The sequence below is a fragment of the Meles meles genome, chromosome 4 (assembly GCF_922984935.1).
Source record: "Meles meles chromosome 4, mMelMel3.1 paternal haplotype, whole genome shotgun sequence".
NCBI lineage: Eukaryota > Metazoa > Chordata > Mammalia > Carnivora > Mustelidae > Meles > Meles meles.
This window is the reverse complement of record NC_060069.1, coordinates 11,101,306-11,126,525: the sequence shown is the minus strand read 5'-3', so window position 1 is coordinate 11,126,525 and position 25,220 is coordinate 11,101,306. Positions and strand designations below refer to the sequence as shown.

General features: G+C 49.3%; 1 protein-coding gene across 1 annotated transcript in view; it reads left to right on the top strand.

Annotated features, from left to right (window-relative positions):
• SH3BP5 (SH3 domain binding protein 5) overlaps positions 1-25,220 on the top strand; it is a 71,563-nt gene that overhangs the window by 26,919 nt on the left and 19,424 nt on the right. The window lies entirely within an intron of this gene.

The following is a 25,220-nucleotide window of genomic DNA, read 5'->3' as shown; positions in this document are numbered from 1 at the left end:
TGGTCTCTACTGGTATAAAAGTGTGAGCGACTGGTGTTTGAGTGCCTACTATGTTCACAGGCAGGTGGTTGGGTGTGGAATGGGAGATCCCATTGGATCCCTCTCCAATGGGAGGTGAAACCCCAGAAATTGAGGGACATGTTCAGGTCAGACCCATTAAGGGTCAGGGCCAGGAGTTGGGCGTTCTTCCCCTTTGCCCTGTCTCCATGCACCTTTCTAGTTTCTCATCCCGGGATTCCCCTTGATGTTTTGGTGGTTCTGACGAGGTCCTAGGTATGTTTTTGGGTTTCACACTGAGCTTTCTGTTCAGAACCTGCCGGATATGTTGCCTTATTCCTAGACAGAATGGCTGCCTGAACCCTGCCTCCTTTCCTGGCCAGCTGAGCAGGGTTGTACCACATCAAAGTGCCAATTATTCATTGGTCTGCAACCAGCTCTGAGCAGCCACCCCCCCCCCCCCCCCCCCCCGCTTTCTACCTTCTCTGGGCCCCGCCCAGGCCTCTGGCTTTCCAGGGAGATGGAAATGTGCCAGCCACAGTCCCCAGGAGCGCCAGACCCCCAAGGTGCTGTCTATCAAAAATGCCTGTGTCCCACTAGTCTTTCAGGCACACCCCAAGTTGGGGATGTGTTGTTTGCCCTACCCCCCCCCCTCCCCCGCTGCCATGTAGCCCAGAGTAGAAGTATTCTTGACGTAAAATTGCAGCATGAAGGTTTGGGTTGGGTTTGAGGAGAAATTTTGAAAATTTAATGTAAGCATTGATGAATACTGAGCAGGTGATAAAATCTCTTTTCCCGAAAGTCTTTAACACTTGAATTTATTGCCCTCTGCCTCTCTTGAGCCCACAGATATCTGTTAAAACCATCCACATGCCCAGGTCTCGGGATGATTAAGAGTGGACTGTGAAAGCAAGCCTTCCCTTGGAGTTGCGGTAGACGTTTTCCCACCTGGTCCCCCAAGCTCGGGTTTCAGCACAGACCTGGCTAAACGACCTCTGTGTTCAGGGGCCGGTGGAGGTTGGCCCTTCAGGTCACCGGCCCCAGCTGGTGGGAAGTGTCCACCTTTGGCTGTACTCCTGTCACATGCGCTCTTAACTCAGAATCTTTGAACTTTCTGGTCCCTCTGCTTGTCACTGTCTTAACCCTTGAACTTACATGGTCCACTCTCTCCGTCTTCAGGTTTCTGCTCCAATGTCACTTTATCAGCAAGGCCTTCCTGGGCTACCATTGACATAACTGCCATTTGCCATCTTTAGCACCCCAGTCCCTCATTCCTTGATTGGCCATTTCTCCATAACACTCTGTCCAGCTGACTTGTTATTGTTTACTTGTTGACAGTAGCGCAGCTCCGCGAGGAATACCCACACAGATGCGTGGACGATGACTTGGCAGGCTGCCAGAAGAGCCCGTGCTCCTCCTGGCCCGCCCTTGGTGTTCTGAGCGTTTCCTCCATTGCCCCTTGACTCCCAGCTTACCTGCATGTGGCTGCGTGACCAGAGGGGTAGGAACACGGGTGGCAAATCCAGCTTTGCCTGGGTGGGGTTCCTTTAAATCTTATACTCTGGGTTGTCTGTGACACATCTGGGATAGATTTCACACCGCTCTCTTCTGTTCTGTACCCAAATCCTCTTTGATGGGGAAAGAGGTGGGAGCTGGCTTGGCAGGGTCCTGCTGCTGGGCGTCTGCGAACTGTGGCATTGCTCCTTCCTCTCCTCCCTTCTTGTGGCTGGTGAGGACAATGATCGTGACAGTCGTGGAGTTCTGTGGGTGAGCCACTGAGTCATCAGGTCTCTCGAGTTTATACCCAGACTCTGGGGGTGACTGACTCACTCTTAACTAGCAGAGGCCAAAATGACTGTTAAGGGAACCGCTGCCTCCTTGCAGGTGGGGCAGGAAGAAGAAGGGCAGGGAAGGCCCAGAGTGACCCCTGCCCCTCAACCCCAAGGGACCTTGTTGGTCTGTAGCCGAGGAACTGGAAGGACGCTCAAAGGCTGAGGCTGGGTGCAGACGTCCCATTTCATCTGCGCACACTGTGGGCTGTCTGGGCTCGGGCCAGGTGGCGAGTCTGTTTGTGCACCCGCATCCTCTGACCTTCCTGATGGTGAAGGGGGTGGGGTACCCCTCCAGTGGCTGCCAAGTGGGCCTTCCTGTTTTCTTCCTCTCTTTTATTCCCACCCCCTTCCTGTCTGTATTGACGGGCCCTCTGGCTCTGTACAGCAGGGATGGTCTCTGAGAGCTGGCCTGCTGAGCATCTGCTCCACGTGTATATCATGCATGGGCCCTGCACTCCCAGAGGCCCTGCACCCTCGTCTGTGCAACAGGGATGGTTTACGGGAGCAGCCCTGGCTCTCTCGTGATGTTGCCTTTGGATTTAATTGAGGTATAACATGTGTTTGACTGCAGACTCCCTGCATGAGCTTAGGTTTTAGCTCTGAAAAAACCTTTTTGTCGTAGAAAATTTTGAAAGGAAACGAAATGAAGAAATAAGTTCTTGTTGTCGTCTGTTACTATTTGATGTTTATCTCCTATTGTTATTATTATTTTTTTAAAGAAGAGATCATCCTATAGTGGTGGTTCTATATTGTCTGAATGCCAGTGTCCATCCATCCAGAGTCCCAGTGGAGAGGGGACTTAAAGAGCTTGGTTTTCCAGGAGATTACGAAGGTTTGTAATTGTTGGGCCAATAGAACTTCTATTTGCTTATCAAAATTTACATTAACTTTATTGTTCCTGGTGTCATGTCAGATCAGGAATGAGTCAGATCCAGTCCTGTGAGGGTGGAAACGCAGCCCAAATTCTGCCAAGAGGAGGTAGAATCCAGCCCCCGCAATGCCCAGCTGGGGTGGGGGCAGGGAACTGGCTTTGATGGATTTGAGGGTTTTTGTCCTTGAGCTGGTGCTTGTTTGTAAGGCTGCTTTGACATATCTGTCAGCCCACGTGGCCTTCAGTGTGTGGTGGGGGACGTTCTGACAAGGGGGTGGAGCTGTGTGACTCAGTAAAGCCTGAACAGCCAGTGTTTCTTGGTTGCTTTGCTCCCTGGGCTCTAACTTGCCTAGCAGTGACCCTGAGCCTGTCATTTTTAGCGCTGCCACTCTCTGCTTAGTATTACTATTTTTTAAAGAGGTGTGGAAACTGTGCAGAACATACATTTTGCCATCTGAGCCATTTGCAAATGTGGAATCCCGCAGCATCAAGCACATTCACATTGTGGGCCCCTCCCCACCGCCATCCATCTCCAGAACTTTCTCATCTTCCCAAACTGCAGCTCCGTCCTTATGAGATGTCCACGCCCCATTCCTTCCAATCCCCTGCCCTTGGCAACCATGGTTCTACTTTCTGTCCCTGTGAATAAGTACCCGATGGAAATGGAATCAGGCAGTATCTGTCCTTCTGTGACTGGCTTATTTCTCTTTGCCTAACATCTCCCAGGTTCGTCCATGTTGAAGCATGTGTTAAAATTTCATTCCTTTTTAAGAGGACCCACCACATTTTGTTCATTCATCCATCGATGAACATTTGGGCAACTCTCGTTGGTTTTACGTGGTTGCAGTGTGTCAGAGGACTTTGCAAGTCTGAAGAGCGACAGAAATGCAAAATAGGGTTACTTGGTGCTAGATGTTGCCTGTTTTGTGTTTATGGGTCTATGTAAGTCTGTGCCCCACACGTAAGCTCCTTCAGGGAAGTAAGGCGAGTGGGAAGGCACTTGAAGCTTGTGGAGTGACTTAGCTGTAGGACAACTGGCAAAGCCTGGCCTCTGAGCCAGAACTATTGGCTCTGAATCCTAACTGAGATTTTAATAGCCATGGGACGTTGATGGGTTATGGAACCCCTGTGCCTTAGTTTCTTCATCTATAAAATGGAGTCATGTATGTCCACTTTTGCTGGGACACAAGCCACCTCAAACTTTGTGGCTTAAAACCTTTTATTGAGCTCGTGATTTTGCTGGGCAGTTTTTTTTTTTTTTTTTTTTTTTTTTTTAACCTCAGGCGTGGCTGAGGTCATGCATATGTAATCAGTTGGTGGGATGGCTGGGGGCTGGCTGATCTCCCATGGCTTTATCTGTCAGGCACTTGGCCGGTGGTCAGCTAAGGCTTCCCGGGTGACTGGACCACATGTGTCTCATCCAGCAGGCCAGCGAGGGCTTCTTCACGTGGTGTGGGGATTCCAGGAATAAAAAGGACAAGCCCTTTTCAAGCCTCTGCCCATGTCACATTTGTTCATGTCTTATTGGTTAGAGTAAGTCAGTCCAGACTCAAGAGATGGGGGGAAAGACACTACTGCAGGGTGCCCGCCAAGTATTGTAGCCATTTCTGCAACTTAACCACAGTGATAAACTAGCACTTGTAAAGCATTTGGATCAAAGGAAAAGAATCTAAGTTGTTATTCCAGATGTACTTGGCTATCAAAGATTGTGTCTCTATGGTGAATCTGCTGCCTTAAAAACAAAACAAAGACCATGGCACTGGAGACCGCTGGATGGCAGAGGCAGGCCTGTGCCGGCCGAGAGGAGACATGTCAAATGTCAAGAATTTGAGGACAGGAGGGTGACCCAGGCACCTGAGTAAGTACTGAATTGCTTATGGGGGTAAAGTGTGCCTGAGGCTCACAAGTGATGAGGGGGAGGGGTATCTGATGGACTTTTTTCCCCACTGATCGCAAGCACTCTGAGCTCTATCAGACAATAATGTGATAAGGGCCTTCAATGATGGGGAGTCCTGTTTCCCATGAAATGAGACAGGTCAAGTGCATCAGATAATCCCTTGAATTCCTATGTTAATCATGGAGTCACAGAGCGTTGTAGGCTTTCTTTGTTGGGAAATTGTAGACATTGGTTTCGTTTGCAGAAGGCCCTCTGTAAGTGGAGAAAGAGAGGGCTAGGTTCCACAAAGTTGGGACATAAACTCAAGGATATGTCGGGCGTGGGTTATTACTCTGTTTACCTGTTTGGGTATTTTTTTTTCTTCTGAATTTATCATTTTCTTTTACTCAGTAGATATTTACTGGCTTTCTACTCATTGTCAGGCCCTGTTTTAGCCACTTGTTGCGAACAGAACAAAGAGCCTAACTGTGGAGCAGGCATTCCACTCTTAGTCTCATAAAATAATGTGTGGTGGCGTGTTTTGGGCAAAAGTAGAATCTTGGTACTGATATTTATCGTGTGGGTCCCCCGCCATTTGAGAAATAGAGCAAGACTATGGATTACAGTGGGCTAGTGGATTGGTGAGTTGAAGTGTTTCTCAAAGTATTTTCTGAGTATCTCCCCTTTGTGCTGGCCATTGTGGAGCATAAAATGTCCGTATCCTCCAGGAACGCCTTCAACACATACAAGCAAGGTGGTTTTAAGGCATAGGTAGTCTGTTGTCATTATTCATGGTAGTTAGGTTCTCCAAAGTCACTACCAATGCTGAATTAGAGAGGCGTTCTATTGAGGCGTTGCTCCTAGGGGAACTAGAGGGTCGGGATCTTGAGAGCCTCTGGTCACATTTTCATCAACTGATTCATACATGACCTTCTTTCACATATGTTTGTCTTTAAAGACACCTTATTTAGGGGTGTCTGGGTGGTTCAGTCAGTTGAGTGACAGATTCTTCATTTCAGCTCAGGTCATGAGCTCAGGGTGGTGAGATCAAGCCCCGTGTCAGGCTCCATGCTCAATGTAGAGCCTGCCTGAGATTCTCTGTCCCTCTCCCCCTGTGCGTGTGTATGATCTCTCTCTCTCTCAAATAAATAACTAAATCTTAAAAAATATAAAGATACCTTATTTAATATATATTTCTTACAAGTAACTAATTATGTATGGTATTTCCTTATAATAAGACACTAGCCAAGGAGGTTCGAACATTTTCCTAACCCTGGGTGACATGATCATAAATTTGTCGCTTTTCAGCATCACACGATGTTGCCTACTGTGCTTTTTTTTTTTTTTTTTTAAGATTTTATTTATTTATTTGACAGAGAGAGATCACAAGTAGGCAGAGAGGCAGGCAGAGAGAGAGAGAGAGAGAGGGAAGCAGGCTCCCTGCCGAGCAGAGAGCCCGATGCGGGACTCGATCCCAGGACCCTGAGATCATGACCTGAGCCGAAGGCAGAGGCTTTAACCCACTGAGCCACCCAGGCGCCCGCCTACTGTGCTTTTTTAACTGGTCACCATCTCCCATGCTTTGATACCAGATGGAGTCCGCAGATTAGCCACTTTTCTCTGGTTTCCTCATGCACTGACTATGGACTTGACTTTAGCACTTACTAGAGCAGCCGCTTGTGAGGATCTGCAAATTTCCTCTTCCTTTTTCTGGATGTACTGCATTGTTGATTCACTAACATTAAACCCATGGCCAACAGCACCGTGACTCACGCCTGAATGAAGCTTCCGTAAAACACACATTTTTTTGCATACGGCACATACATCGTAGCCTTCTTGCACTTCGGAACACTGGCCAGCACTTCAGCACCAGGCTTGGGGGCCAGTTTGAGCAGCTGAATCTGACAAAAAGCACAGAAATGTGAGAAATGTGTCACTGAGTAGACAGGGGTGGGCAGTTGTTTCCAGGGTGAGACCTGCAACAGGAAGGCAGAGAGTTGCCTCGTTAGGCTGTGGCTGGGAAGGCGCACGTGGAGCGGCTGAACTACTTTGCTACAGAACTCGCTGTACTGTATTTGTCCAGACCCTGCAAGTGCTGTAAATACTGATTTTGGGGTTACAAAGACGTTTTAGTGAGCAGGCAAATCTGTAAATAAGGAACCCGTGAATAATGGGGACTATTTGTATTCACCCAAGGGGGAGGCTCATTTGTTAGAGAACCGAACCCCACGGCCCCTGTGTAGACATCGTGTGGAAGAAGCCAGTGGGGTGAGGTCACTCTAGCGGGTGGGAGTGTGGGGGAAGCCTGGGCAGAAAGGCCCCCGGAGCCCCAAGAGAGAGTCTGGGTAGAAAGAGGAAAGAGCCAAGATCTGAGGGAGAAGTCCATGTGGGTGTAACCTGGGATAAGTGTGTCAGCTCCAGGGCGGTGGAAAGGGAGCCTTATGGGAGCTGAAGGCCAGATGGGGAAGGAGTGGTGGCCAGCTGAGGGAGTACCGCCAGGCTGGGCTGAGAAGCTGCAGAGAAATCACTGGGGGCTCTTACGTGTGGCAAGTTACCTTGTTTGAGATGGTAATCAGACGTGGTTGCTAAATATTGTGTCTTTGGTTAATGGCGGCACCACTGAGATCTACCTGTGTGTTAGGCACCATGTGTACTGTTCTGTGAGTGTGTGGGTGGGTGGGGGGTGTCTTTCTCTTTCCCATTTGTCCCCCAGTACAGATGAAGAAACTGGTCTTGGAGCCCAAAGACCATCACTTGGACCTTTGCATAAGCCCTTCTGGTGTCGTGGCTTAATCTGAGAGGATGGGAAGGGAAGCTTTAACAGACTTCGTGGTTAACCAGTGGTCAAGAATGAGTCACAGGGAACCCCAGGGTTTTGACCTGGATAGCCTGATGCCAATAGGACGTGGATAGTCGGGACCCAGCTTTGGGAGAAGGCGGTGAGCTCACCCTCCTGAATGTTAAAGCTGTGACGGGGTACCACAGTGGGAATGTCACAGATGAGGACACACAACCCATTGGAGGTGGGGAGCTGGGAGTCAATATGGAGGTCACAGTTTACTGGGAGCCTACTGTGTGGAGAGAACAGAGTCAGAGATTCAGGATGGAGGGAAGGAGGGAGAGGAGAGGAATTTGAGCAGTCTTTGTGGACCCGGCACTTTTCTAAATGCTTCACAAGCAGGAGGGAGGTACTTTAAGTTCTGCAGGGCTGGAAAGTGAGGTTTAGAGAAGCTGAGGGGCACCTGGGTGGCTCAGTGGGTTAAGCCGCTGCCTTCGGCTCAGGTCATGATCTCAGGGTCCTGGGATCGAGCCCCGCATCGGGTTCTCTGCTCAGCAGGGGCCTGCTTCCCTCTCTCTCTCTCTCTCTGCCTGCCTCTCTGTCTACTTGTGATCTCTCTCTGTCAAATAAAAAAAAAAAAAAAAAAAAAAAACTTAGAGAAGCTGAGTTCTTCAAGTGGCCCTCCATGTCCTTCCATATTGAGGACCTACTAGGACCCCAGGCCTGTAGTCGTAGGTCCCTTATGCACGTGCTCTCATGTCTGCTCAGCAGACTTGAAGGTGGCATTCCTGTCGCGGTCAGATGCAGGGGGTACTGAGTGAGGCTCGGGGAGGTGAAGTGGTACCCCAGATCACTCAGCCTTGTGAGGAGAGGAGCAGAGATTTGAACTCATGTCTGCCTGGTTCTGGCTGCTGCCCAGTGCTTGCCCTTCCCGAGGCATCTTGTGACCATCAGAAAGCCTGAGCCACACCCTGACACGTCTTAGGGGGCAGGCGGGAGCAGTCGTGGTTGTGGAGGGCTCAAAGGAAGAAGTTGAGCTCATCTGTGTGGTGGTTTCCCTGCCTTTTCTGCCTGGGGTGACTGTGAGGCTCTTTTTCCAAGCAGCCCAGGGCCCTTTGAAACTCCTTCCCCCTCCTAGTTCTCCTGGGACTCGAGCACAGCTCCATCATGCCTCCCTTCCTCCCAGTCACTTTCATTTCTGCTGGGCCACCGGCCTGCCTGGGTGGCAGCTCTCACCTGGGACTCGGGTGAGGAGGTCTGGGTCAGTGACGTCCTTCCCCGTGGCCCTGAGCATGTTCCCACTGGGGGGCCCCAGGCTGGTTCCTGGGAACCGCGTCATCCCTGCTGCCCATGGTTAGGGCAGGCGGTGAGTGACGGGGCTCCTGTCCCAGAGCAGGGCCCCTGCTGATTTATGACAAGAGAGGGCAATGGACAGTTAACTCTCCCTTGCCTGTAAGACTCTATCCTGCCTTGTAGTCTTGCTTGGAGGTCCTGGCAAAGAAGCAGCTGCATTTTGAAAGCCTAGATGTCTGATCAAGTTGGGGTCAGTGGAGGGGGTGTGGTTGGTGGCAGCTTCTGACCCAGGTCAGAGGCTCCTGACACGGGGGAGGTCTTGAGGCTTCAATCTGGAGGGCTCACCTTGATGGAGCCTCTGCACCTCCTGCTTGGCTGGCCCTGCAGGGGGCATCGTCTGCTGGGGCTGGAGCAGGAGTGTTGCTGATCTTGAGGTTTTCTCTGCTGGCAGTACCCTGGGCCACTTGCTTTGACCCTTTCCTGCCTGGCTGGCAGTGGGCGATGGGCTGCAACAGGGTGTCAGCCAAGCAGTGTGGAGCTGGAGGTATTCCCCCCCCCTCCATTACCTTCTAAATTGGAGGTTTGTCAGGGTGGTTCCCTGTCCCTTGTCCCCTTTGCCTTTCACTGGGGCATGTCTAATGCCCAGTACGTGCCGCCTGGTGGGCTACACGCTGCCCGAACCTGACAGACATGGTTTGTCACCGTAGTTTGGCAGTTAGTGGGGGATGTGGGGTGTTCTGTATTTGAAACTATGAGGCTCCTTGGATGTGTCTCTTCTTTTCTCTCCTTCTGTCTTCAATAAAATGATTGCGTTATTAAGGATCATCCCTTCCTTCCCCCTCTGTAAACCAGCCTTGTTCCCCAGAAGGAGTGGCAGAGTGACCGATTTCTCAGCTGAAGAAAATCAGAGTGCAGGATGTATTTTTGTCACGAGTGTTGTCCACACGGCTAAGCCTTTCTATGCTGTCAGGTAGCCAGATGTGGTCCCCGACAGGTGGTGACATTTCTCTTGAGCTCTTTTGGTTTACCTTTCCATTCCCTCTCCTCACCTTGGGGATCCACCTTCTGCCCACCCTGCTTTCCTTCTTTTCTCTTCCCTCTCCCCCTCCCCTGTCCTCCCAGGGTGACTTCATATTCTACCCCTTTCCTTCTGTTAACATCTACCCCGAAGAATTGGGTGGCCTTATTCACACTAAAAATTAGATGCGTGAGGGGCACCTGGGTGGCTCAGTGGGTTAAGCCACTGCCTTCGGCTCAGGTCGTGATCTCAGGGTCCTGGGATCGAGCCCCGCATCGGGCTCTCTGCTCAGCAGGGAACCTGCATCCCCCTCTCTCTCTGCCTGCCTCTCTACTTGTGATCTCTCTCTCTCTCTCTCTGTCAAATAAATACATAAAACCTTAAAAAAAAAATTAGATGTGTGATAAGGCTTAGATATTTACGGACTCTGGAACTTTGAGTAGTTCTGCTTTAGAAACCTTCCCCTGTCTTGGGATGCTCTGCTTCCTGTTGTAGAATGCGGATCCCCAGCTCGGTGTTTGTGGCCCAGCAGGAGCTTCTGGACAGGTGTGTGAAGGGATCGCACCCATTCCTGAAAGAGGGACGTGCAGGGAAGTTCAGGCGGTAGCCAGGGTGTTCATGTGTGTGTGTGGTGGGATGTCCTTGTGGGGTATAAAGCAGAGCTAGGGGCAGCAGATGGAATACAGGATGTTCAGTGAAATTTGAATTTCTAATCATTTTTTTGCTGTCTCTGTCTCACGTGATATTCAGGACTTACTAAAAAAAATTGTCATGCACCTGAAATTCAAATTTAACTGGGAGTCCTGTATTTTTATTTGCTAAATCTAGCAATCCTACAAAATCCACATCAGCCAGTTGGATAAAGTTGTTTTGGAGTCCGCCACCCCCTCTCAGGCTCCTGCATTTATAGCAATGTGTTGTTGTGGAGGGAAGATTCTGGTCCTGCTGTGCCATTCCTTAGCCTGTAGCCTTGGGCCAGGTACAAGCGAATGAATACGTAGGAGTATTGAGTACAACTGAGAGTATTCAACGTCTCACACCACAGTTCTACATTCCTAAGCCTAAACACTCCTAAGAAATGGAGTTTTTTATAAAGAGAGTGCAAGCAGGGCAAGAGCAGAGGGGGAGGGAGGTGAAGGGGAAGGGACTCTCAAGCAGACGCTGACGTGGAGCCCTGCGCCAGGCTTGACCTCATGACCCCGAGATCATGGCCTGAGCCTAAACAAAGATTCAGACGCTCAACCGACTGAGCCACCCAGGTGCCCCGAAATGGGGTTTCTAAGAAAAGTGGTTGAGTCTGATCACTGCCCCCCTCAACCTTACTACCTTGATGGCTAAGAGCTGGTCGGCTCCAGGCAGAGCTCTGAAGGGCTCCGGGGACAGTCTCATGAACTAGGTCTCTTCTGAAGGATCTCCTCGAATTCGGTCCCTCAGCCACTCTGCCCTGACTTATCCAGGCACCACCTAATGTCTGCCTCCCTCGAACTTCTCCCTTTCCCCCCATTCTTGAGTGGCTTTAATAGTTTGATCACTTGCTCATGTTTATTTATTTAGTTTTCCATTTCAGACTTTGCCAGGCACCAGGGAGCTTACATTCTCCCAGCGGGAGAATGCCTCTTTGCTATACTTAGGGCAGTGATCAACTATGTCTAGGAAGCCTCACTTTGTGTACTTCACTTTGAAGAAGGGGGTAAAATGGAAGTACAATGAGGATACCATCTGTTCATTGGTTCCGTTAGTAGCCTAAAGCGTATTCCACAGCCCTTAGGCAAAGTACCATAGTGCAGAAAGGATGCGTGGTCTTTTTTATTTCTAAAAGTCATGGTATGGGGCACCTGGGTGGCTCAGTGGTTTAAGCCTCTGCCTTCAGCTCAGGTCATGATCTCAGGATCCTGGGATTGAGCCCCACGTCGGGCTCTCTGCTCAGCAGGGAGCCTGCTTCCCCCCCCCCCCGTCTGCCTCTCTGCCTGCTTGTGATCTTTGTCAAATAAATAAATAAAATCTTTAAAAAAAAGTCATGGCGTATCAATCTCCTGAGGTTCTCTTATTCCTTGAATTCAAGTCTCTTGGTCTCAGAGTCAGGCCAACTAAGTGAATGTTCTCTTTACACAGAGGAGGCAAGGCGGTCTGTTTTTTACACTGACCTGAGCACTCAACCGAGGTGGTTGAAGGGACCTGTAGTGGGTTCTTGAAGAGCAAGTGGAAGGAAATCAAGTGGAAGGAAATCATAAGGCGCTGTACTGAGTTTCTGTCCATTCCTCTTCTGTGTGGCCTCATCCCAGCACCCGAGTTCTACAGCCTGAAATTATGACGTTTACATTGCCTTATGCACAAGATGATGGCCTCTTTTAATATCAACCAGGAATCGCATTTGATTGCAAGCAACTGAGGACTCAAAAACAGTGGCCTGCACACACTAGGATGTGTTCTCTCACCTGGAAGAAGACCTGAAGTAGGCAGTCTAGTGTAGTCTGGTGCTGTGACTCTGTGGTCACCTGAGACCCAGTGACCTATGTATTGCTCAGTCCTGTGAGTTCCAGCTCAAAGCCACCTCATGGTCCAAGATAGCTGCAGGAGCTCCAGCTGTCACATCTGCATTTCAGAGCAAAAGGGACAAAAGAGGAATGGGGAAGGGACATATGCTCCGTCTCTTTTAAAGAGTCTAGTTGGAATTCTCAGACAACACTCTGCTTCCATTTCATTGCTGGAACCTGCTGGAACATTGCTGGAACCATTGCTGGAACTCTGCTTCCACTCCATGCTGGAACGTGGGTAACTGCACTGGTGGCTTGGCTTAGAGTTTTTTTCACTAGCAGGGTTGTTTCTTAAGGATGGAGGGGAGGGGAAGTATTGAGAAGCAGCTAACTAACTGTGCCATGTCTGGGCTGTAATATCTTCTATCTTTTAGTAAGGCTCTGGGTTGGAAGGAGTCAGAGGTAGACAGGTGTGACCCACAGAGCAGGCCAAGGACTCCTCGGAGTAGGGAAATGCAGTAAACCCTGTTTCTCTCTGCTAGGTCACTTCCCTCTCTTTATGGTGTGTGGAGAAGCTTCCTGTCCTTTATATTGTGTTGGAGACCTATGAGGAAATTGTAGCTTCCCATGAAGGTGTAATTGTGTTGTGTGTGTTTTGTCAAGTCACAGAATCCATTCATACTTTCTTTTAACAAATGTTAATTAAATGACTCATTTCCCATTTCCACCTCTCTGGTAGAAGCCCTGACGTCTGACCTGGATGACTGAAATAGCCTTTCCATTGGTATTCCTGCATTTTAGTGCCCTTCCCCGACCTGTCCCCACCGTCTCCCAACTGAATCTTGCCAGAATCAGTTCTGCTGACAGTTCTCCAAAATCTTACGTGCACGTAATGGTTAATTTTATGTGTCAACTTAGCTGGGTCACACAGAATGTTTCTGTGAAGGTGTTGGTTGGATGAGACATTTAAACTGGTGGGATCTGAGTAAAGCAGTTTGCCCTTCATAATGTGGGTAGGCCTCATGCAGTCAGCTGAAGGCTTGAATGAACAAAAGAGTGACCTCCTCCAAACAAGAGAGAGTTATAAATATTTTTTTAAATATTTGTTTATCTGAGAGAGAGCAAGTGAGTGGAAGGGAGGGGCAGAGGGAGAAAGAGAATCTTTTTTTTTTTTTTAAAGATTTTTTATTTATTTATTTGACAGACAGAGATCACAAGTAGGCAGAGAGGCAGGCAGAGAGAGAGAGAGAGGAGGAAGCAGGCTCCCCGCTGAGCAGAGAGCCTGATGCGGGGCTCGATCCTAGGACCCTGGGATCATGACCCGAGCCGAAGGCAGAGGCTTTAACCCAGAGCCACCCAGGTGCCCCGAGAGAGAGAATCTTAAGCAGACTCCCCGCTGAATGCAGAGCTTGACATGGGGTGCGATCTCACAACCCCGAGATTACAACCTGCGTGAGCCGCAACCAAGAGCTAGACACTCAACTGACTGAGCCACCCTGGTGCCTCCAAAAGAGAATTCTGTAGCAGATGACCTTTGGACTTGAGAAGTATCAGCTGTTCTCTGAGTCTTTGTCCTGTTGGCCCACCCTTGCAGGTTTTGGACTTGCCCGCCTTCATGATTACATGAGCTGATTACTTACCATAAATCTCTCTCTGTGAACAGACATTCCTTGGAGATATTGCAGGTTTGGTTGCAGACCACTGCGGTAAAGCAAATTCACAATAAAACAAATCAAATGGAATTTTTTGTTTCCTGCTGCATATAAAAGCTGTTTCCCATATATTGTAGTCAATTAAATGTGCAGTAGCATTATGTCTGGAAAGGTATATGCTGTAATTAAAAAATACTTCATTGCTAAAAAAAAAAAAAAGTACTCACTATCATCTGAGTTTTCAGTGAGTCATAATCTTTTTGCTCGCTAGAGGGTCTTGTCTCGACGTTGATGACCGCTGACTGATCAGGGTGGTGGTTGCTGAAGGCTGGGGGGGCCAGGGCAGTTTCTTAAAATATTTGGAGTTTGCCACATTGATTGACTCTTCCTTTCATGAATGCTTTTTTCTGCAGCACGTGATGCTGTTTAATAGCATTTTACCCATAGTAGAACTTGTTTCAAAATTGGAATTGATTCGGGGCACCTGGGTGGCTCAGTGGTTTAAGCCGCTGCCTTCGGCTCAGGTCATGATCTCAGGGTCCTGGGATCGAGTCCCGCATCCGGCTCTCTGCTCGGCAGGGAGCCTGCTTCCCTCTCACTCTCTCTGCCTGCCTCTCTGCCTACTTGTGATCTCTCTCTGTCAAATAAATAAATAAAATCTTTAAAAAAAAAAAAATTGGAATTGATTCTCTCAAACCCTGCCGCTGTTTTATCAACTAAGCTTATGAAATATTCCAAATCCTTTGTTAACCTATCAGCCGTGTTCTCAGCATCTGCACCAGGAGTAGATTCTGTCTCCATAAACCACTTTATTCGCTCATCCCTAAGAAGCAACTCCTCACCTGTTCAAGTTGGATCATGAGATTATAGCAATTCAGTATAATTATGACAACGCTTGAAATACGGTGAGAATTACCAAAATGCGACAGCACTAGGGAGTGAACAGGTGCTGTGGGAAAATGGCGCCGGTAGACTTCCTTGAGGGAGGATTGGCACAGACCTTCAGTTTGTAAAAAACCACAGTGTCTTTGAAGTGCAGTAAAGTGAAGCACTGTAGAGTGAGGTAGGCCCGAGTGCATGTCCTTTGGGATGTTTTCTCTGGAGGACCCTGACCCGTACAGCCCATCTGCGTCCAGCGTCAGGCCCAGATCTGAGAGTAGCGTGCAGGGCTTTTGTGTCTGGCTTGGCGCTCATGCTCTGGCCCCTGGGTACTCTGTGCCGTGCCCCCGTGCGCCCCCTCCCTCACCCCACCGCCACTCCAGGTGCTGGGTACATCCTATCGCTGTGCTCCCAGCTTCTGGAAACATCATGGAGGGTTTTGCGTTGTTGTGTGTTTCTCTTCTCTGCCTGGGATGTTTCCCTCCCCACCCTGAGCAGCTCCGTGATGTTGGGAATGGCGGCCATTAGCCGTATGTGGCTACTTCAAGACCAAGTCCAAAAATCCATAAAACTGGAAGTTCACTTCTTCAGTCTCCCTAGCCGCAGTTTCAAGTGCCCAGGAGCGACACGTGGGCGATGGCTACTATTTGGGGACAGCGCACATAGAGAACATTTCTGTCATTTCAGAGAGTTCTCTTGGGCAGCGCTGTTTGGCTCTTACCCTTTGCATGGTTGAAGTGAGGGCACGGGTCTGTGCAGCTCGTGACTTCGCCCTGCGGTCCCCCCACCTCCCAGAGCTTCCCGTCAGCTTTGCTTCTTGGAGAATTTGGTGAAGGCTACAGACATCACCTCCGAAAACCTGGGCTTGTGGGTGCATAAATCATAAACATGATCCAAAGGTATTCGTCAGCTTCCCTTCAAGGTCACCCATGTTCTGTGGGTTAATAACTATGAGCGAATAATGCTCATACTGCTCACAGCTAACGCTTCTGTGCGGTCTACTGTGTGCCTGGTCGAAGCACTTTGCCGGTATTCGCTTGCTTCTCAGAGCAACCCCACACGGTAGCTTCTGTCGTCATCGTCTACATTTTGCAGATGAGGAAACTGAGGCACAGAGAATTAAAGCGCTTAGGGTCACCCAGCTGGTGAGTGGCCTGGCCAGGATTTGACCCAGGCCATCCGCGTTCCAAGTCTCTGTTCCTAACCTCTACACCAAGGGCTAAGAACCCTGCCCTGGAAACCCAAGCTTCTTGAGGACAGAAATTGCTTCTTATCCTTTGCAGGTCTTCACGGTGCACAGTAAAGGTGAAAGGAATGCTCGACGAAAGGACTAACTCAGGATTGAGTTACACAGGCTTAAGGCATAATCATCTTAGCTCTGGGATGTTGGGATGAGACACCGAGTGTCTTATGCTTTTACTTTCTTAGTTTTATTGGCCGCAATTTGTTCCTGACCCCTTAGAGCTTGGAGAGGTCCCAAGTCCGCTGAGCAGCCTTGCTTGGCAATACAGGATGGGAAGGGGAAGGGGTTTGCCGGAGCCCCGGCTCCCTCGGGGCACCCCTGCTCACCAGTGGGTGCAGTCCTTGCCTCCCTGAGCTGGGTGCCCAGCTGCTGCCGAGGTCCTGAAACAAGGCAATTCCTGTCTTTTCCAGAAACCCCTGGGTGACTTGAAGTGGCACGGGCTCCAGTGGCCAGAGGGACCCCCTCTGTCTTGTCATGCTTCCTGACAGCCTGCTCCTGTCGGATCTGCTGGGCGTGTCCTCGGGGACATCTTTGTCCTGTTTCACAGCTGACCCTCCCTCTTTTCCACATACTGAGCTAAGCAGGGAGCTATGTTGTGCTAATTCTTATTTATGGGAAGCCCTCCTTTTTGTCTGCATCCCCCTGACCTTGACTTCCTTGGGAGATCTTACTGCAGGTAGAAGTCAAAATTAAGCCAAGTCATGCTGCCCCAGAGGCAGAAGATGGGCTGCAGGGGGGTGTTTGACATTTCAGTGACTCGCTTGTTCCTCTGGCTGTACTTAAATGGACCTGGCAGTGAATAGTGTCAAGTGGCCCAGGGAAGCCTGGAACTCAGAGAAGGTGGCCCCGGGCAGCCAAGGTCTTTGGCTTGAGCAGGGCTTGGAATGGTCCCTGTTTCTAAGGGCACATTCTTCATTGTCCTAGCGGTAGTGACTCCCAGATGTACAGAACGTGATCGCTGTCATCAAGGAGCTTGTAATCTCGTCGAGAAGCCCAACTGAAGAGCAAAATAATTTAAGAGATGTGTCATCGGTGTGTTCAAATGTGGGCAGTTTTCAGGGCGTTTTTCCACATCCACTGTCTTATAATGTGGCAGACGGCTGAAATAAGTAGGGAAACTTGGTCCTGTGAATTCAGAGAGGGTGAAATTCCACCCAGGAACGCATTTTCTGACGACCCGCTGGGACCTGGGTTATATAAGCTTTTCGCTTGGAGGAGGCAAAGTAGAGTGGAAGGGAGATTATTTAGGTCTTGAGAAAATGGCATCACGCCACACAATTGAGTATAGACCATTAGGTCATTGTTCAAGTGAGTTTTCACATCACGTAAATGGGCATTTCCAAGGATAATTGTGCCCAGAGAGACATTAATCTGATTGTGTGAGCCACAGAAGGAAAAAACAATCATAAAGCACATTAAAGGATTGACCACGAGGGAGTTGTTTGTGGCTTATCATTTGTAGCCTAGTTTGGTACACTAATTAAACACATATTTCTTAAATATAGGCTAGGTTTTGGGAATTAAATAATTCGGTAACACAGTCCCCACTCTTCTAAGTCCTAGGTCACGGGTGATGCTGCTGTTGAGGTCATAGAAATTCCATGCACTATGCAGAGAGGAGACGCTGGCCCTTTTCTGCTGTTGCACCGACTTCAAGGGCCCTGGGTCTGGGAGACTGGCCAGGTGTCTCTCATCGCTTAGCACGTGGTGGTGGCTCTGGCTTTGAACTGTCCCACTGTTTCCTGTCCTCCCTCATTGCCCTTCAGGGCTCCTCGGTGGGTTTCTCCCAGGCTTCTGGACCAAGAATTGAAAGCTCTGAGAACCTTCTTCCCAGCCGTCCATTTCAGGTTGCTGAGTGAGTTCAGGTTAATGGAGGTTACTTAGTCTAGAATGAGCGTGTCCTCTGCCCATGTTAATGGCAGCCTCATGGGAGTGAAGCCAAGGGCTGTGGGGTGCTGGCTGGTGGGAGACCAGAGCTGGCTAATAGAAGGAAACTCTTCAAGTGAGAACTTCTTTTTATGGATCCCAGCTGAGGGCGAAGGGACTATCAACAGATGCTCCCATTATTTCTTTTATTCTGTGTCTCGGGGACGAGAGGGATGTTAAAGACTTTCAACCCATTTATCTCAGTGGTTTAAGAAAGCAGCCTCCAAGTGGAGACAGAAGGAGCACAAGTAGCTCATGGAAGTTTGGCCCGTGATCCATGCAGCAGTGAGGAGGATGCTGGAGCCCTGGCCAGCTCTGGAATCCAGAGTTTGCCTCCCTGTGGGGATCAGTGATCTCTGTCGTGCGTCGTGCAGGTCACCTTAGATTTGTTTCTGAATGTGATTTGGATTAGTTCTGAATGCGATTTGCAGAAGCTGGAGTCATTATTGTTTTGGAGATGGTGGGTATTTTGTGAACTGGTCAACGGGAGATGGCTCATTAGTCTTCTTACCCATGTCAGCAGAGGACGACCGTGGCCTGCCTTGGCAAAAGGGGCTACAGGGGTCAGCGGCAGGCGATACACCCCAAGTGCCTGGAAGAGTGGCTTTAGGCTGGGATGTGTGTTCATCTCCGTGCTGGTCTTCGTGAGTGGTAAGGTATAAACCACAGTTCCTGCCCTCAAGAAGCTTGTGTTTTACAAACTTCCATGTGTCCTGCTGCTGTTGGGCAGTACAGCTCAGTCTGAATGAGTTCTCAAGTGTTGGGAAACTTATGAATGGGGGTTGAGAAGAGGGGGGAAACATGGAAGTTCTAGAAGAATAGGACTCTTCCCTCCAAGGAGGAGGCTGAGGGATGACAAGAACTTTTTATATTTTTTTTGCCTCTGAAGTGTCCTAAGAAAAAAGGTATGATTGTTTAACAAATGAACCTGGCATGCTGTAGTGAAAAAAGAATTCACAGAAGATGGGGTATTTGAGATGGGTTTTAAGGGATGAGTAGGAGTTCCCTTGGAGACAAGGAGGGAAGGACGTGTTGCCAGTGGAGGGAATGTGACATAGAAGAGTGAGGGGTGTTGAAGGAATAGTGAGGGGTTGGGCCTCACTGGGTAGGTGGGAAGTGAGAAGCTGGGTCACTGATTGTGGCCTGATTGTCTTGGGGGTGGGGAGAGTGTTAGGGAGTGACGTCATCAGATGTGCACTTCAGAAAGATTACCAGGTGTCCGAAATGCAATTGGGTAGTCTAAATCGGTACCAGGTGGAGTTTCAGTTGGCTCTGTGAGATTGGAAGCTAGGAGACGAGTTGGAAAGCTTGTAAAATAATCAGGGTAAGAACTGAAGCTGAAAACATCTGCTGAGGTTTCCTTAGGGCACATTTGTTCCTTGGTGAAGAACTGGGGGGAGGGAGTTTGGGCCAGGGCTTGTCAAGCCTTTGGGTGCTCTACAGAGAAAACCTCTTGGCCACAGGGCTCGGCAGACTGGGTGTGCAGACGGGGTGGTAGAGATTGTTTACCAAACTGAGGGTGGCCTAGAGGGTCCTGTGGTTTCTCATCCAGACCTAGGGAATCTGTTTTGTCAGCTTTATCACTGGAGAACTGGAACACTACGGGGCTTTGTGTGTGTGCTTTTCCTCCCTAGGTCACTGGAGTCAGAGGGCTTGGGTTTGAGCATGTGACCTCGGACCAGTTCCTGAACCTCTATTTCTTTGGATGAAAAATGGGTACAATAATAACTTAACCAGCAGGGCTGTAGGCTAGAGTCCCGGATGCAGGGACACCTGGCACACAATAGGATTTAATAAACACACCTGCCCCAGTGCCTTTGTCCTTCCTCCCTCAGGGCAATAGAAGTGAGACGCAGGGAGGAGCAGGACTTAGCCTGGTCCCTGCAGTTGGGTTTCAGACCGCCTTGCAAGTGCTTTATGGCAAGTAAGGATATGTGTTTTTTCCCTTCTCTGTCTCTGCCAGAGACCAAGAAAGAGCTGAGGGCTTTAAGTTATAGCAGAAGAGATTTGGAGTTGAGAACTTATGGACAGCTGGAGTGCTTTGGCCACTAACAGGGTGTTGGGAAGTCAGTGTTGGAACCCCATGTTTTGACACATCTCAAATATGGGCAGGGCAGGCTCTGAGAGCTGGGGCACCCTTCCAGTCTTGGAGACCTGTTCTTGCTTGGACAACATGCTGACTCTTAACTTTCCCTCCTTGGCAATCTTACTGGTGTTTTTTTTTTTTTAATTTGTTTAAATTTTGCCATTAGTGAGGACAGCTTTTAACAGATACCTTTCCTTCCTCTGTCCTTTCAGTGAGTAGCATTTTCTTGAGTTTTGTGATTTTGTGACATAGCCAGGTCTTCAAAAAACATTTCTTGACCACTTTTTATGATGGGATATTACAAATATATAGCAAGGTAGAGAGAATAATCAGTGACCTCTCTGTACCGTCACCAGCATCAGCAACCAGCATCTTGCCAATCACATGTCTCCTATTTTATTTTAAAACTATTCAGATATTGGGGTGCCTGGGTGGCTCAGTGGGTTAAGCCGCTGCCTTCGGCTCAGGTCGTGATCTCAGGGTCCTGGGATCTAGCCCCGCATCGGGCTCTCTGCTCTGCAGGGAGCCTGCTTCCTCCTCTCTCTCTGCCTGCCTCTCTGCCTACTTGTGATCTCTCTCTCTGTCAAATAAATAAATAAAATCTTTAAAAAAAAAAAAACTTCAGATATTGTATAGCTTCAACCATAAATACTTACATATTTTATTTCTCCTAGATAAAAACCTCCAAGAAATCACATTTAAATTAAAGTACTTGTGATATCCCCCAGTACCTAGTCCTTCTTCATATTTCTCTGGCTGTATTAAAAATGTGTTTCTTGGGGCACCTGGGTGGCTCAGTGGGTTAAAGCCTCTGCCTTCGGCTCAGGTCATGATCCCAGGGTCCTGGGATTGAGCCCCGCATCGGGCTTTCTGCTCAGCGGGGAGCCTGCTTCCTCCTCTCTCTCTCTGTCTGCTTCTCTGCCTATTTGTGATCTCTGTCTTTCAAATAAATAAATAAAATCTTTAAAAAATATAAAAATGAAAGAAAAAATGTGTTTCTTGCTATCGGTTTAAAGCATTTGACCTGACAACAGCTGTTCTGTGTTGACTTGACCGTATGAACCTCCCCTGTGCCCTTGCGTTATGCTGTTGCCCAATCCAGGGACATAGTTTTGAGTTTACAGAAAGAACTCTCTGGTAGATAAAGAGCAAGATGATAGCTGCCTGAGAAGCACCTCAAGAAGCAATTTTATTAACTTTATATTTTGGAAGATTTGCAAACATACACAGTAAAAATGCTGATGGCAGAAGTGAAATAGCTCAGTGGTTAACTTGCCTGCTGACTGTTTGCACCTGTTGAAGCCAGACACAGCGTTCCAGGATGACCTTGTGAGCCCTGCTGTAATGATGTATCCTCAGTGCTGAAAGCAAGGCTCCCTGGGCGTTAGCAGAGGCCTTGGCATTCCAGACCGAGAAGTCTAATGACTTGTTCAAGGTTGTAGACCCAAGACAAGGGCCATCTGGGTGCCAGGAATAGACCCTATTGCTCCCTGTTCCCTGCACGTAGCGTGCTGCCTCACAGCGGCCCCGCTATGCCCTTCAGTCAGCTCTGGTCTGGGCAGGGCTCCGGAGGATTTCTTTTGTTGGCACTGTGGTCTGTTAAGAGTTGGGGTCCTTGGGTGTTGGAGAACTGCAAGGGAGTCCTGGTGGTCCACCTGGTGTCGGAGGCACAGCTCTCTGGAGAGCAGTGCCTGGAATTGCTGGGGATTCTGCGTGCAGCTGCTGATACAGAGGGCCGTGCCTGCAGGGACAGAGCCCAGCACGATGGCCAGTCAGCCCCCTGCTCCTCCCCTGGAGAGGAAGGGGAGAACTCGGGGATCAGAGCTTTGCTCCAGGGGCATCTCATGGCTGCTAGCCTTTGACCGGCTGTGGCTGAAGGGAGGGAGATGCTGTCCCCAGTTCCGGCATCGCAGTGCTTCTTACGCCCACCTCTCGGCTTCTCCATCCTCGTCGCAGGAAACAGCCACTCCCGACTAGCACAGAGAATTGTCAGGAGATGTAGATGTAGTAGAGTCCGTGGAGTACCCAGGCAGGGTGTTCTGGCTCCCCTCGCCTCCCCACTGCCCTGCAGTGTAAGGCGGCACTCTCCACCCTCTGGAGAGGCAGGCCGTGATCTGCCCCAAGTCATATCTCCTGTCGTGGCCCCGGTCTACCTTGTGTGTTTCCCTGGAAGGGATGGAATGGCTTCCCTGGTTGGTCTGTGTCTCTCTGGCCTTCGGACTGGCCACTGCTGATGCTTTGTGTGTCCTGGGAATGACAGTGTGGGGACCAAGGCAGGGAGGGAGACACATTTAAATGGACTTGCGGAGAGGAAGGTACAGCTGTGCCGAATGTGGGGAAACCCTCCACAGCACGGGAACTCTGTGTTTGCACACGTTTGAAGAATTTAAGAGATGGGATATGTGATTTATGCCCTTGAGCAGGCCATCCTACTCTGAATTTCCTTCCATAAAAGAAAACGATTGAGTGACGTTTCCATGTCCTCGAGTCCGAACACTCAGTGGTTGGATTCAGTGGTGCAGGGATCCAGGTGGCTCCTGGGATGCTGTTGGGTCCTGCAGGCCTTGACATTGGGTACTGCTGCTGCCCCTCGCGTCAGGCCTCAGCCTCGGCCTCGAGCCTGGCCCCAAACTCTTGCCAGCTGGTGGTTCTGTAGCCAGCAGCTGCCGCACCCGCCCAGCCTGTGAGAGAGAGAGAGAGAGAGAGAGAGAGAGAGAGAGAGAGTGAGAGTGTGTGTGTGTGTGTGTGTGTGTGTGTGCGCGCGCAAGAGGAAGCCGAGGAGGAAGTGGGTGTCATCCTTCTAGCTGGGGTGGGTGGGGAAGGCTGGGCACCTGTTGTGTCCTTGCCGCAACAGAATGGATTTGATCTGGGGGCCTGCCGAGGTGTGCCATGCATGGCTGGCAGACCGTGTGAGCTGCTGATAGCTGAATGGGGTAGGAGTATGTGGGGGTGGGGACCAGAGAACTGCATTCATGGACAGGCTCTGACATGCTGATTTGGACTAAGTAGCCCCCGTGCCCTGGGGAAGTACAAGGCCTGTGCCTTCCTCCTGCCAGAAGCTTTTGGCCAAATTGGGGAAATTTGGGAGGGTGACAGATGGTGCCAACCTACAGCAGAGGGTCGGTGGCCTGTGAGTGGGTGGGGATGCCATTGGGTCCAACGTGGCTGTGTATGCTTGCATCCTGAGGTGAGCTGCAGGCTGATGCCTCACGGAAGACCAGCCAAGGTGGACTCAATCCTGGATGAACCTCCTCAGAGCTCCCAACTGAAACCCTGGAGTTGGACCCCACCCTGGTCAGTGTGAGGCCCCGGATGACCACGGGGAGTGGGAGAGGGTCCTACTAGGAACAGGGTCACAGCATCCTGCTTGGTGGCTGGGCCTTCCCCACATCCAGGGTCTGGCCACAGTGTATCCTCCAGGTTCCTTTATGATGGGTTTTTAAATGCGTGATTGTTAATCATCTAAGGTAGGAATGCAGGTGCTGTTTTAATGAGCACAGCAAGTTCAAGACTCTGGATGGTAGCTGAGATCTTTTATTGCCCTTCGTTTCAGGGTTGCACAGTATCTAGGCCACTGCTGTCCAGAAGGACTTTCTGTGATGTTGGAAATGTTCTGTATCTGCCTTGTCCAGTATGGAAGCCACAAGCCACGTGTGGCCGTGGAGCACTAGAAGTATGGCTGGAGTGACTGAGAAACTGACATTTTAATTTATTTCATTGTAATGAATTTGAATGTAAACAGCCACATGTGGCCCGTGCCTCCTGTACTAGACAGTGCAGTTCTAGAAAACCCTAAAGGGGTAATTGTAAATGATAACATTTTCCTTTTTACTTTGTATTATAGAAAATTTCAAACAAAGTAGAGTGAAAAGTGTTAACAGAGCCCCGTATAGTCTTCGTCCAGCTTCTAAGGTGATTAAGACTTGGCAAATACCCACGCCACTCCCCCCCACCACACCCAGCTCTCCTCCCTTCTTGCTGTGTTGTTTTGAACATTGATAATAGCTTTTTACCTTTTAATTTTAAACAGCTCATATTTAACCTCAGGACAGAACTTGATCTGATCTTGGTTTTTCTAATCCCAAGAGGTTCCTTTGACATTAGGATCTCCTAAAGAACTTTGTGGTCTGTTCTCTGAAACAGCCGTGGGCCCTAAGTTCCATTTCAGAACCGCGCACGATCTTGTCATGATTTTCACAGATACACACTGTGGACTTTTTGTTTAATTTAGAATCTATATTATGTACTATATCCTGCATTATGTAGTTTACTGTTAACTGATAAGGACTCATCCTGTACCTGGGAAGAGTTGGGACTGAGTGAAAATTGCCCCATAGACTCAGCAGATTTTTAGGTGTGTACAAAATTGCTCTAGGAAAGTTGAGTTTGAGAGAAAGAATGAAAAGCTCTATGTAATTAGTGTGACATGGGTGAGACCGTTCAGTGAATCAGATTTATTGATCTGAAGTAGAAAAGAATGGATTCTGATAAAAATAACTTTGACTAAAGAAAAACGAACAGAATTAGAAACACTGGAGATGAAAAATGATCAAGGAACGGAACGGGCCTAATGGAATTTTTTGTAGAAAATGCTTTCAAATGAAAATGTATCGACTCTGGGGTAATTCTGATGACAACGTTTGTATCCAGAATGTCCTCGGGAGCCGAATGGCTTCGTCAAAATGGCTGGCTCCTATCTCCGGCCACCCTTCGCTTAACCTCAGACTGAAGTTTGGTTGGGTGGGGGTGGGTGGGTGGAAGGATCGGAAGTGTTTGGAATTGAGAGGTTCAGACTGTCTGGCAGCTGCTGATGTCTAGGAGTGCCCAGAATACATGCAAAACAAACTCAAGCTTGAATCACACAGAGAACGGATGGCCCTGTTGGTTGTCCCCTTTGATGTTCGTCCCGGACATGCCTTCCTCGCCGAGGCCAGTGGGGGTTTTGATCCTGCCTTCAAAGGTTTTGTTTTCCTCAGATGGCCTAGAGAGGAATCTGGGACTTTTCTTCATGTGCTTCTAGATGGAAGATGGGTTCTTTCCAGCAGCGCAGACAACATTCACTATAAAGAGGCAAGGACAAAATCATATCCAGTTTACAAAGAGAAAAGTTGAAAAAGCAAGGACGGAGGCAGACAACCAACACTCACTATAAAGAGGTTAGGACAAAATCCATATCCAGTTTACAAAGAAAAAAGTTGAAAAAGCAAGGACAGAGGGTCCCCTGCCAATGGTTGCTCAGTGCAGTGACCATGTCCTGACGCCTGTGGGCTTCGGGGCCAGCCCAGCCAGAGCAC